The sequence below is a fragment of the Mixophyes fleayi genome, chromosome 7 (assembly GCF_038048845.1).
Source record: "Mixophyes fleayi isolate aMixFle1 chromosome 7, aMixFle1.hap1, whole genome shotgun sequence".
In the NCBI taxonomy this organism is placed as follows: Eukaryota; Metazoa; Chordata; class Amphibia; order Anura; family Limnodynastidae; genus Mixophyes; species Mixophyes fleayi.
This window is the reverse complement of record NC_134408.1, coordinates 21,244,954-21,259,344: the sequence shown is the minus strand read 5'-3', so window position 1 is coordinate 21,259,344 and position 14,391 is coordinate 21,244,954.

Sequence of the window (14,391 nt, the reverse complement as noted above, 5' to 3'; positions counted from 1 at the left end):
TTTGCCTACAAACACAAAAGAGGCGATTCATAAAGATTCACTCAAAAACGTATATTTCAGATTTTTACAAGAATGATTATTTTGAGAGACTCCTTCACATAATGAATGAATGCAATATATTTATAAATTATTATTTATATAGTGCTACCATATTACACATTGCTGCACAGAGAATGTTGAATCTTTGAACTCAGTCCCTGCCCCGTTGGAGCTTATGGTCTATGTTCCACATTACAGACATTTGGGTCCATATTTGTCAGCTTCTAATGAAGACATTGGTATGAGTTTGGTCAATGGGATGTTTTGAAGCACTCGGAGGAAGCCCAAAGAAACATGGGGAGATCATGCAAGCTCAACACTGACAGGGTACTGGTTGAAATGGAACCCATAACGTTATGACTATGTGGCAGCAATTCTAGCTGCTGTGCCCCCATGCTTTCCCGAAGTTATGATTGTAACGCATTTTGTAGATGTCAGAATCCAGTTTCACACTTGCGTACCTTTTCAGCAGCAGATACGATGGCTTCCACAAAGACGGTGACATTTTCCACTTCGATCTTACTTAAGAATGAAACGAGCAAGGTTTCATTAGCAATAACATCTGCTCTGGTCACAAGGTCAGCCATGGTAGTCGGAGACAAAACACCCTGGAAAATAGTTAGGATTTTAGCTTCTTTAATTCAAGATCACTATAATCATTTCAATAGTACAATGCTCAACCTTTATAATATCATGCTCACTTAACACCAGTTATATTCACTGCACACATGTGCGTGAAATGGATTCATCCCATGATATATCACCATCTTTATAATAAAAGTATCCTCATAATGCCAGTATTGACATGTATTTCAAGCACATACAAAGATAGAGCACAGTACTACATTTTTGAATGTGCCAATTCTATTCATTCCACAAATACATGAACTGTGTTTGTCCACAGTTGTAGAGTGTAACGGAATTTGCTGGCACTCTATAAGTAAATGTTGATGATGATGATCTATCAGCCCTGTCTAAAAACCCAATATTGACATATTTAGTTTGTTCTTTATTTTTTTATTAATCTAGGCTGTTGTATAAGGGATCATAAATTTCTAACAGCTCTACAACATGTATAAGTCTCCCACGGTCCTGTGAGAAGAATGAATAAGGGGTTCATTGTTGGGAATGCACTTTGAAATCCCAGGAGTCCTACTGGCAATTGTGTTAAAGTTATATATGGTTGACCATGATATGTTTGAAAAATTCTCACCTGTGTTAGGTTTTTGTTGAACAGATATAGGTCTTCACTTGTTGAGTAGGTGATAAATTCTCCAAAATTAATGGTTACCCAGAACTCATAGCTCACAGCATTGCAAGAAATGTCTACAAATGAAAGTAAATAGAGTTTATAACCATTAAATATTAGATATCTACAAAAGGAAGATAATGAGGACAAAATAAATCAGTGTCATCAGACAACAGCGAGGTTACCATGAAACATACCTGTAGTAGTGGACTGTTCCGTCATGTAGGCCTTAATGAAGTAATTGTAGATATCTCTTTGGGTGTCTTGTGTCATTGATGTAAACACAAGGCTGAATCCTTTCACTCTGTTTCAGAAAATAAAACAAGTGTGACATATCTAGATCATATAGTCATTTAAAATTATCTTTACATTTAGTGTTGTTTTTTTCTCCAAACAAGTATTATTATGAGAAACAAGAAGGGCATACAATAAATTGACTTTTGTCGGTGGTATCATAGTCCTCTAGCTGTAAGGGCTCACGGCAGGGTCCTCTCCCCTTTTGTGTAATGTCTGTGTCCGTTGTATAACCTTGATGTCATGTCTTAAGCTATATCCTCCGCTACCTCATGCTATTATTGATAGCTGAGGACAATCCATGGTGACATTATTATCCTTAAATGTATTCACATCACTGTTAATATTTATATCTGCCTTTATGTTTTTTTGTACTCATATTTGTCATATCTGTAAGATAGTTGTCCGGTTCTACGGAATCTTTAGTGCTGTATAAATAGCTGATGATGTTAATACTTACATAGCTTGGTAGGAAGAGCAGGAGATGTCAGTTGGGAGAATCTGAAGAAGAGTTTGGTTGAAATAGGGAAGTAGGACAACTAAGTAGTTTTCAAACAAAATTGTCCACTGTTGTGTGCTATAAGTAATGAAGGTGGTTTCCAATTGCTGAAGCTCCACAGCTAGTAGAGTCTCCTTGATTGTTGTTATTTGTTCTTCTGACAGATTTGCCTACAAACACAAAAGAGGCGATTCATAAAGATTCACTCAAAAACGTATATTTCAGATTTTTACAAGAATGATTATTTTGAGAGACTCCTTCACATAATGAATGAATGCAATATATTTATAAATTATTATTTATATAGTGCTACCATATTACACATTGCTGCACAGAGAATGTTGAATCTTTGAACTCCGTCCCTGCCCCGTTGGAGCTTATGGTCTATGTTCCACATTACAGACATTTGGGTCCATATTTGTCAGCTTCTAATGAAGACATTGGTATGAGTTTGGTCAATGGGATGTTTTGAAGCACTCAGAGGAAGCCCAAAGAAACATGGGGAGATCATGCAAGCTCAACACTGACAGGGTACTGGTTGGAATGGAACCCATAACATTAGGACTATGTGGCAGCAATTCTAGCTGCTGTGCCCCCATGCTTTCCCGAAGTTATGATTGTAACGCATTTTGTAGATGTCAGAATCCAGTTTCACACTTGCGTACCTTTTCAGCAGCAGATACGATGGCTTCCACAAAGACGGTGACATTTTCCACTTCGATCTTACTTAAGAATGAAACGAGCAAGGTTTCATTAGCAATAACATCTGCTCTGGTCACAAGGTCAGCCATGGTAGTAGGAGACAAAACACCCTGGAAAATAGTTAGGATTTTAGCTTCTTTAATTCAAGATCACTATAATCATTTCAATAGTACAATGCTCAACCTTTATAATATCATGCTCACTTAACACCAGTTATATTCACTGCACACATGTGCGTGAAATGGATTCATCCCATGATATATCACCATCTTTATAATAAAAGTATCCTCATAATGCCAGTATTGACATGTATTTCAAGCACATACAAAGATAGAGCACAGTACTGCATTTTTGAATGTGCCAATTCTATTCATTCCACAAATACATGAACTGTGTTTGTCCACAGTTGTAGAGTGTAACGGAATTTGCTGGCACTCTATAAGTAAATGTTGATGATGATGATCTATCAGCCCTGTCTAAAAACCCAATATTGACATATTTAGTTTGTTCTTTATTTTTTTATTAATCTAGGCTGTTGTATAAGGGATCATAAATTTCTAACAGCTCTACAACATGTATAAGTCTCCCACGGTCCTGTGAGAAGAATGAATAAGGGGTTCATTGTTGGGAATGCACTTTGAAATCCCAGGAGTCCTACTGGCAATTGTGTTAAAGTTATATATGGTTGACCATGATATGTTTGAAAAATTCTCACCTGTGTTAGGTTTTTGTTGAACAGATATAGGTCTTCACTTGTTGAGTAGGTGATAAATTCTCCAAAATTAATGGTTACCCAGAACTCATAGCTCACAGCATTGCAAGAAATGTCTACAAATGAAAGTAAATAGAGTTTATAACCATTAAATATTAGATATCTACAAAAGGAAGATAATGAGGACAAAATAAATCAGTGTCATCAGACAACAGCGAGGTTACCATGAAACATACCTGTAGTAGTGGACTGTTCCGTCATGTAGGCCTTAATGAAGTAATTGTAGATATCTCTTTGGGTGTCTTGTGTCATTGATGTAAACACAAGGCTGAATCCTTTCACTCTGTTTCAGAAAATAAAACAAGTGTGACATATCTAGATCATATAGTCATTTAAAATTATCTTTACATTTAGTGTTGTTTTTTTCTCCAAACAAGTATTATTATGAGAAACAAGAAGGGCATACAATAAATTGACTTTTGTCGGTGGTATCATAGTCCTCTAGCTGTAAGGGCTCACGGCAGGGTCCTCTCCCCTTTTGTGTAATGTCTGTGTCCGTTGTATAACCTTGATGTCATGTCTTAAGCTATATCCTCCGCTACCTCATGCTATTATTGATAGCTGAGGACAATCCATGGTGACATTATTATCCTTAAATGTATTCACATCACTGTTAATATTTATATCTGCCTTTATGTTTTTTTGTACTCATATTTGTCATATCTGTAAGATAGTTGTCCGGTTCTACGGAATCTTTAGTGCTGTATAAATAGCTGATGATGTTAATACTTACATAGCTTGGTAGGAAGAGCAGGAGATGTCAGTTGGGAGAATCTGAAGAAGAGTTTGGTTGAAATAGGGAAGTAGGACAACTAAGTAGTTTTCAAACAAAATTGTCCACTGTTGTGTGCTATAAGTAATGAAGGTGGTTTCCAATTGCTGAAGCTCCACAGCTAGTAGAGTCTCCTTGATTGTTGTTATTTGTTCTTCTGACAGATTTGCCTACAAACACAAAAGAGGCGATTCATAAAGATTCACTCAAAAACGTATATTTCAGATTTTTACAAGAATGATTATTTTGAGAGACTCCTTCACATAATGAATGAATGCAATATATTTATAAATTATTATTTATATAGTGCTACCATATTACACATTGCTGCACAGAGAATGTTGAATCTTTGAACTCCGTCCCTGCCCCGTTGGAGCTTATGGTCTATGTTCCACATTACAGACATTTGGGTCCATATTTGTCAGCTTCTAATGAAGACATTGGTATGAGTTTGGTCAATGGGATGTTTTGAAGCACTCAGAGGAAGCCCAAAGAAACATGGGGAGATCATGCAAGCTCAACACTGACAGGGTACTGGTTGGAATGGAACCCATAACATTAGGACTATGTGGCAGCAATTCTAGCTGCTGTGCCCCCATGCTTTCCCGAAGTTATGATTGTAACGCATTTTGTAGATGTCAGAATCCAGTTTCACACTTGCGTACCTTTTCAGCAGCAGATACGATGGCTTCCACAAAGACGGTGACATTTTCCACTTCGATCTTACTTAAGAATGAAACGAGCAAGGTTTCATTAGCAATAACATCTGCTCTGGTCACAAGGTCAGCCATGGTAGTAGGAGACAAAACACCCTGGAAAATAGTTAGGATTTTAGCTTCTTTAATTCAAGATCACTATAATCATTTCAATAGTACAATGCTCAACCTTTATAATACCATGCTCACTTAACACCAGTTATATTCACAGCACACATGTGCGTGAAATGAATTCATCCCATGATATATCACCATCTTTATAGTAACAGTATCCTCATAATGCCAGTATTGACATGTATTTCAAGCACATACAAAGATAGAGCACAGTACTACATTTTTCAATGTGCCAATCCTAATTATTCCACAAATACATGAACTGTGTTTGTTCACAGTTGTAGAGTGTTAAGGAATTTGCTGGCACTTTATAAGTAAATGTTGATGATGATGATCTATCAGCCCTGTCTAAAAACCCAATATTGACATATTTAGTTTGTTCTTTATTTTTTTTATTAATCTAGGCTGTTGTATAAGGGATCATAAATTTCTAACAGCTCTACAACATGTATAAGTCTCCCATAGTCCTGTGAAAAGAATGAATAAGGGGTTCATTGCAGGGAATGCACTTTGAAATCCCAGGAGTCCTACTGGCAATTGTGTTAAAGTTATATATGGTTGACTATGATATGTTTGAAAAATTCTCACCTGTGTTAGGTTTTTATTGAACAGATATAGGTCTTCACTTGTTGAGTAGGTGAAAAACTCTCCAAAATTAATGGTTACCCAGAACTCATAGCTCACAGCATTGCAAGAAATGTCTACAAATGAAAGTAAATAGAGTTTATAACCATTAAATATTAGATATCTACAAAAGGAAGATAATGAGGACAAAATAAATCAGTGTCATCAGACAACAGCGAGGTTACCATGAAACATACCTGTAGTAGTGGACTGTTCCGTCATGTAGGTCTTAATAAAGTAATTGTAGATATCTTTTTGGGTGTCTTGTGTCATTGATGTAAACACAAGGCTGAATCCTTTCACTCTGTTTCAGAAAATAAAACAAGTGTGACATATCTAGATCATATAGTCATTTAAAATTATCTTTACATTTAGTGTTGTTTTTTCTCCAAACAAGTATTATTATGAGAAACAAGAAGGGCATACAATAAATTGACTTTTGTCGGTGGTATCATAGTCCTCTAGCTGTAAGGGCTCACGGCAGGGTCCTCTCCCCTTTTGTGTAATGTCTGTGTCTGTTGTATAACCTTGATGTCATGTCTTAAGCTATATCCTCCGCTACCTCATGCTATTATTGATAGCTGAGGACAATCCATGGCGACATTATTATCCTTAAATGTATTCACATCACTGTTAATATTTATATCTGCCTTTATGTTTTTTTGTACTCATATTTGTCATATCTGTAAGATAGTTGTCCGGTTCTACGGAATCTTTAGTGCTGTATAAATAGCTGATGATGTTAATACTTACATAGCTTGGTAGGAAGAGCAGGAGATGTCAGTTGGGAGAATCTGAAGAAGAGTTTGGTTGAAAAAGGGAAGTAGGACAACTAAGTAGTTTTCAAACAAAATTGTCCACTGTTGTGTGCTATAAGTAATGAAGGTGGTTTCCAATTGCTGAAGCTCCACAGCTAGTAGAGTCTCCTTGATTGTTGTTATTTGTTCTTCTGACAGATTTGCCTACAAACACAAAAGAGGCGATTCATAAAGATTCACTCAAAAACGTATATTTCAGATTTTTACAAGAATGATTATTTTGAGAGACTCCTTCACATAATGAATGAATGCAATATATTTATAAATTATTATTTATATAGTGCTACCATATTACACATTGCTGCACAGAGAATGTTGAATCTTTGAACTCAGTCCCTGCCCCGTTGGAGCTTATGGTCTATGTTCCACATTACAGACATTTGGGTCCATATTTGTCAGCTTCTAATGAAGACATTGGTATGAGTTTGGTCAATGGGATGTTTTGAAGCACTCGGAGGAAGCCCAAAGAAACATGGGGAGATCATGCAAGCTCAACACTGACAGGGTACTGGTTGAAATGGAACCCATAACGTTATGACTATGTGGCAGCAATTCTAGCTGCTGTGCCCCCATGCTTTCCCGAAGTTATGATTGTAACGCATTTTGTAGATGTCAGAATCCAGTTTCACACTTGCGTACCTTTTCAGCAGCAGATACGATGGCTTCCACAAAGACGGTGACATTTTCCACTTCGATCTTACTTAAGAATGAAACGAGCAAGGTTTCATTAGCAATAACATCTGCTCTGGTCACAAGGTCAGCCATGGTAGTCGGAGACAAAACACCCTGGAAAATAGTTAGGATTTTAGCTTCTTTAATTCAAGATCACTATAATCATTTCAATAGTACAATGCTCAACCTTTATAATATCATGCTCACTTAACACCAGTTATATTCACTGCACACATGTGCGTGAAATGGATTCATCCCATGATATATCACCATCTTTATAATAAAAGTATCCTCATAATGCCAGTATTGACATGTATTTCAAGCACATACAAAGATAGAGCACAGTACTACATTTTTGAATGTGCCAATTCTATTCATTCCACAAATACATGAACTGTGTTTGTCCACAGTTGTAGAGTGTAACGGAATTTGCTGGCACTCTATAAGTAAATGTTGATGATGATGATCTATCAGCCCTGTCTAAAAACCCAATATTGACATATTTAGTTTGTTCTTTATTTTTTTATTAATCTAGGCTGTTGTATAAGGGATCATAAATTTCTAACAGCTCTACAACATGTATAAGTCTCCCACGGTCCTGTGAGAAGAATGAATAAGGGGTTCATTGTTGGGAATGCACTTTGAAATCCCAGGAGTCCTACTGGCAATTGTGTTAAAGTTATATATGGTTGACCATGATATGTTTGAAAAATTCTCACCTGTGTTAGGTTTTTGTTGAACAGATATAGGTCTTCACTTGTTGAGTAGGTGATAAATTCTCCAAAATTAATGGTTACCCAGAACTCATAGCTCACAGCATTGCAAGAAATGTCTACAAATGAAAGTAAATAGAGTTTATAACCATTAAATATTAGATATCTACAAAAGGAAGATAATGAGGACAAAATAAATCAGTGTCATCAGACAACAGCGAGGTTACCATGAAACATACCTGTAGTAGTGGACTGTTCCGTCATGTAGGCCTTAATGAAGTAATTGTAGATATCTCTTTGGGTGTCTTGTGTCATTGATGTAAACACAAGGCTGAATCCTTTCACTCTGTTTCAGAAAATAAAACAAGTGTGACATATCTAGATCATATAGTCATTTAAAATTATCTTTACATTTAGTGTTGTTTTTTTCTCCAAACAAGTATTATTATGAGAAACAAGAAGGGCATACAATAAATTGACTTTTGTCGGTGGTATCATAGTCCTCTAGCTGTAAGGGCTCACGGCAGGGTCCTCTCCCCTTTTGTGTAATGTCTGTGTCCGTTGTATAACCTTGATGTCATGTCTTAAGCTATATCCTCCGCTACCTCATGCTATTATTGATAGCTGAGGACAATCCATGGTGACATTATTATCCTTAAATGTATTCACATCACTGTTAATATTTATATCTGCCTTTATGTTTTTTTGTACTCATATTTGTCATATCTGTAAGATAGTTGTCCGGTTCTACGGAATCTTTAGTGCTGTATAAATAGCTGATGATGTTAATACTTACATAGCTTGGTAGGAAGAGCAGGAGATGTCAGTTGGGAGAATCTGAAGAAGAGTTTGGTTGAAATAGGGAAGTAGGACAACTAAGTAGTTTTCAAACAAAATTGTCCACTGTTGTGTGCTATAAGTAATGAAGGTGGTTTCCAATTGCTGAAGCTCCACAGCTAGTAGAGTCTCCTTGATTGTTGTTATTTGTTCTTCTGACAGATTTGCCTACAAACACAAAAGAGGCGATTCATAAAGATTCACTCAAAAACGTATATTTCAGATTTTTACAAGAATGATTATTTTGAGAGACTCCTTCACATAATGAATGAATGCAATATATTTATAAATTATTATTTATATAGTGCTACCATATTACACATTGCTGCACAGAGAATGTTGAATCTTTGAACTCCGTCCCTGCCCCGTTGGAGCTTATGGTCTATGTTCCACATTACAGACATTTGGGTCCATATTTGTCAGCTTCTAATGAAGACATTGGTATGAGTTTGGTCAATGGGATGTTTTGAAGCACTCAGAGGAAGCCCAAAGAAACATGGGGAGATCATGCAAGCTCAACACTGACAGGGTACTGGTTGGAATGGAACCCATAACATTAGGACTATGTGGCAGCAATTCTAGCTGCTGTGCCCCCATGCTTTCCCGAAGTTATGATTGTAACGCATTTTGTAGATGTCAGAATCCAGTTTCACACTTGCGTACCTTTTCAGCAGCAGATACGATGGCTTCCACAAAGACGGTGACATTTTCCACTTCGATCTTACTTAAGAATGAAACGAGCAAGGTTTCATTAGCAATAACATCTGCTCTGGTCACAAGGTCAGCCATGGTAGTAGGAGACAAAACACCCTGGAAAATAGTTAGGATTTTAGCTTCTTTAATTCAAGATCACTATAATCATTTCAATAGTACAATGCTCAACCTTTATAATACCATGCTCACTTAACACCAGTTATATTCACAGCACACATGTGCGTGAAATGAATTCATCCCATGATATATCACCATCTTTATAGTAACAGTATCCTCATAATGCCAGTATTGACATGTATTTCAAGCACATACAAAGATAGAGCACAGTACTACATTTTTCAATGTGCCAATCCTAATTATTCCACAAATACATGAACTGTGTTTGTTCACAGTTGTAGAGTGTTAAGGAATTTGCTGGCACTTTATAAGTAAATGTTGATGATGATGATCTATCAGCCCTGTCTAAAAACCCAATATTGACATATTTAGTTTGTTCTTTATTTTTTTTATTAATCTAGGCTGTTGTATAAGGGATCATAAATTTCTAACAGCTCTACAACATGTATAAGTCTCCCATAGTCCTGTGAAAAGAATGAATAAGGGGTTCATTGCAGGGAATGCACTTTGAAATCCCAGGAGTCCTACTGGCAATTGTGTTAAAGTTATATATGGTTGACTATGATATGTTTGAAAAATTCTCACCTGTGTTAGGTTTTTATTGAACAGATATAGGTCTTCACTTGTTGAGTAGGTGAAAAACTCTCCAAAATTAATGGTTACCCAGAACTCATAGCTCACAGCATTGCAAGAAATGTCTACAAATGAAAGTAAATAGAGTTTATAACCATTAAATATTAGATATCTACAAAAGGAAGATAATGAGGACAAAATAAATCAGTGTCATCAGACAACAGCGAGGTTACCATGAAACATACCTGTAGTAGTGGACTGTTCCGTCATGTAGGCCTTAATAAAGTAATTGTAGATATCTTTTTGGGTGTCTTGTGTCATTGATGTAAACACAAGGCTGAATCCTTTCACTCTGTTTCAGAAAATAAAACAAGTGTGACATATCTAGATCATATAGTCATTTAAAATTATCTTTACATTTAGTGTTGTTTTTTCTCCAAACAAGTATTATTATGAGAAACAAGAAGGGCATACAATAAATTGACTTTTGTCGGTGGTATCATAGTCCTCTAGCTGTAAGGGCTCACGGCAGGGTCCTCTCCCCTTTTGTGTAATGTCTGTGTCTGTTGTATAACCTTGATGTCATGTCTTAAGCTATATCCTCCGCTACCTCATGCTATTATTGATAGCTGAGGACAATCCATGGCGACATTATTATCCTTAAATGTATTCACATCACTGTTAATATTTATATCTGCCTTTATGTTTTTTTGTACTCATATTTGTCATATCTGTAAGATAGTTGTCCGGTTCTACGGAATCTTTAGTGCTGTATAAATAGCTGATGATGTTAATACTTACATAGCTTGGTAGGAAGAGCAGGAGATGTCAGTTGGGAGAATCTGAAGAAGAGTTTGGTTGAAAAAGGGAAGTAGGACAACTAAGTAGTTTTCAAACAAAATTGTCCACTGTTGTGTGCTATAAGTAATGAAGGTGGTTTCCAATTGCTGAAGCTCCACAGCTAGTAGAGTCTCCTTGATTGTTGTTATTTGTTCTTCTGACAGATTTGCCTACAAACACAAAAGAGGCGATTCATAAAGATTCACTCAAAAACGTATATTTCAGATTTTTACAAGAATGATTATTTTGAGAGACTCCTTCACATAATGAATGAATGCAATATATTTATAAATTATTATTTATATAGTGCTACCATATTACACATTGCTGCACAGAGAATGTTGAATCTTTGAACTCAGTCCCTGCCCCGTTGGAGCTTATGGTCTATGTTCCACATTACAGACATTTGGGTCCATATTTGTCAGCTTCTAATGAAGACATTGGTATGAGTTTGGTCAATGGGATGTTTTGAAGCACTCGGAGGAAGCCCAAAGAAACATGGGGAGATCATGCAAGCTCAACACTGACAGGGTACTGGTTGAAATGGAACCCATAACGTTATGACTATGTGGCAGCAATTCTAGCTGCTGTGCCCCCATGCTTTCCCGAAGTTATGATTGTAACGCATTTTGTAGATGTCAGAATCCAGTTTCACACTTGCGTACCTTTTCAGCAGCAGATACGATGGCTTCCACAAAGACGGTGACATTTTCCACTTCGATCTTACTTAAGAATGAAACAAGCAAGGTTTCATTAGCAATAACATCTGCTCTGGTCACAAGGTCAGCCATGGTAGTCGGAGACAAAACACCCTGGAAAATAGTTAGGATTTTAGCTTCTTTAATTCAAGATCACTATAATCATTTCAATAGTACAATGCTCAACCTTTATAATATCATGCTCACTTAACACCAGTTATATTCACTGCACACATGTGCGTGAAATGGATTCATCCCATGATATATCACCATCTTTATAATAAAAGTATCCTCATAATGCCAGTATTGACATGTATTTCAAGCACATACAAAGATAGAGCACAGTACTGCATTTTTGAATGTGCCAATTCTATTCATTCCACAAATACATGAACTGTGTTTGTCCACAGTTGTAGAGTGTAACGGAATTTGCTGGCACTCTATAAGTAAATGTTGATGATGATGATCTATCAGCCCTGTCTAAAAACCCAATATTGACATATTTAGTTTGTTCTTTATTTTTTTATTAATCTAGGCTGTTGTATAAGGGATCATAAATTTCTAACAGCTCTACAACATGTATAAGTCTCCCACGGTCCTGTGAGAAGAATGAATAAGGGGTTCATTGTTGGGAATGCACTTTGAAATCCCAGGAGTCCTACTGGCAATTGTGTTAAAGTTATATATGGTTGACCATGATATGTTTGAAAAATTCTCACCTGTGTTAGGTTTTTGTTGAACAGATATAGGTCTTCACTTGTTGAGTAGGTGATAAATTCTCCAAAATTAATGGTTACCCAGAACTCATAGCTCACAGCATTGCAAGAAATGTCTACAAATGAAAGTAAATAGAGTTTATAACCATTAAATATTAGATATCTACAAAAGGAAGATAATGAGGACAAAATAAATCAGTGTCATCAGACAACAGCGAGGTTACCATGAAACATACCTGTAGTAGTGGACTGTTCCGTCATGTAGGCCTTAATGAAGTAATTGTAGATATCTCTTTGGGTGTCTTGTGTCATTGATGTAAACACAAGGCTGAATCCTTTCACTCTGTTTCAGAAAATAAAACAAGTGTGACATATCTAGATCATATAGTCATTTAAAATTATCTTTACATTTAGTGTTGTTTTTTTCTCCAAACAAGTATTATTATGAGAAACAAGAAGGGCATACAATAAATTGACTTTTGTCGGTGGTATCATAGTCCTCTAGCTGTAAGGGCTCACGGCAGGGTCCTCTCCCCTTTTGTGTAATGTCTGTGTCCGTTGTATAACCTTGATGTCATGTCTTAAGCTATATCCTCCGCTACCTCATGCTATTATTGATAGCTGAGGACAATCCATGGTGACATTATTATCCTTAAATGTATTCACATCACTGTTAATATTTATATCTGCCTTTATGTTTTTTTGTACTCATATTTGTCATATCTGTAAGATAGTTGTCCGGTTCTACGGAATCTTTAGTGCTGTATAAATAGCTGATGATGTTAATACTTACATAGCTTGGTAGGAAGAGCAGGAGATGTCAGTTGGGAAAATCTGAAGAAGAGTTTGGTTGAAATAGGGAAGTAGGACAACTAAGTAGTTTTCAAACAAAATTGTCCACTGTTGTGTGCTATAAGTAATGAAGGTGGTTTCCAATTGCTGAAGCTCCACAGCTAGTAGAGTCTCCTTGATTGTTGTTATTTGTTCTTCTGACAGATTTGCCTACAAACACAAAAGAGGCGATTCATAAAGATTCACTCAAAAACGTATATTTCAGATTTTTACAAGAATGATTATTTTGAGAGACTCCTTCACATAATGAATGAATGCAATATATTTATAAATTATTATTTATATAGTGCTACCATATTACACATTGCTGCACAGAGAATGTTGAATCTTTGAACTCCGTCCCTGCCCCGTTGGAGCTTATGGTCTATGTTCCACATTACAGACATTTGGGTCCATATTTGTCAGCTTCTAATGAAGACATTGGTATGAGTTTGGTCAATGGGATGTTTTGAAGCACTCAGAGGAAGCCCAAAGAAACATGGGGAGATCATGCAAGCTCAACACTGACAGGGTACTGGTTGGAATGGAACCCATAACATTAGGACTATGTGGCAGCAATTCTAGCTGCTGTGCCCCCATGCTTTCCCGAAGTTATGATTGTAACGCATTTTGTAGATGTCAGAATCCAGTTTCACACTTGCGTACCTTTTCAGCAGCAGATACGATGGCTTCCACAAAGACGGTGACATTTTCCACTTCGATCTTACTTAAGAATGAAACGAGCAAGGTTTCATTAGCAATAACATCTGCTCTGGTCACAAGGTCAGCCATGGTAGTAGGAGACAAAACACCCTGGAAAATAGTTAGGATTTTAGCTTCTTTAATTCAAGATCACTATAATCATTTCAATAGTACAATGCTCAACCTTTATAATACCATGCTCACTTAACACCAGTTATATTCACAGCACACATGTGCGTGAAATGAATTCATCCCATGATATATCACCATCTTTATAGTAACAGTATCCTCATAATGCCAGTATTGACATGTATTTCAAGCACAAAGATAGAGCACAGTACTACATTTTTCAATGTGCCAATCCTAATTATTCCACAAA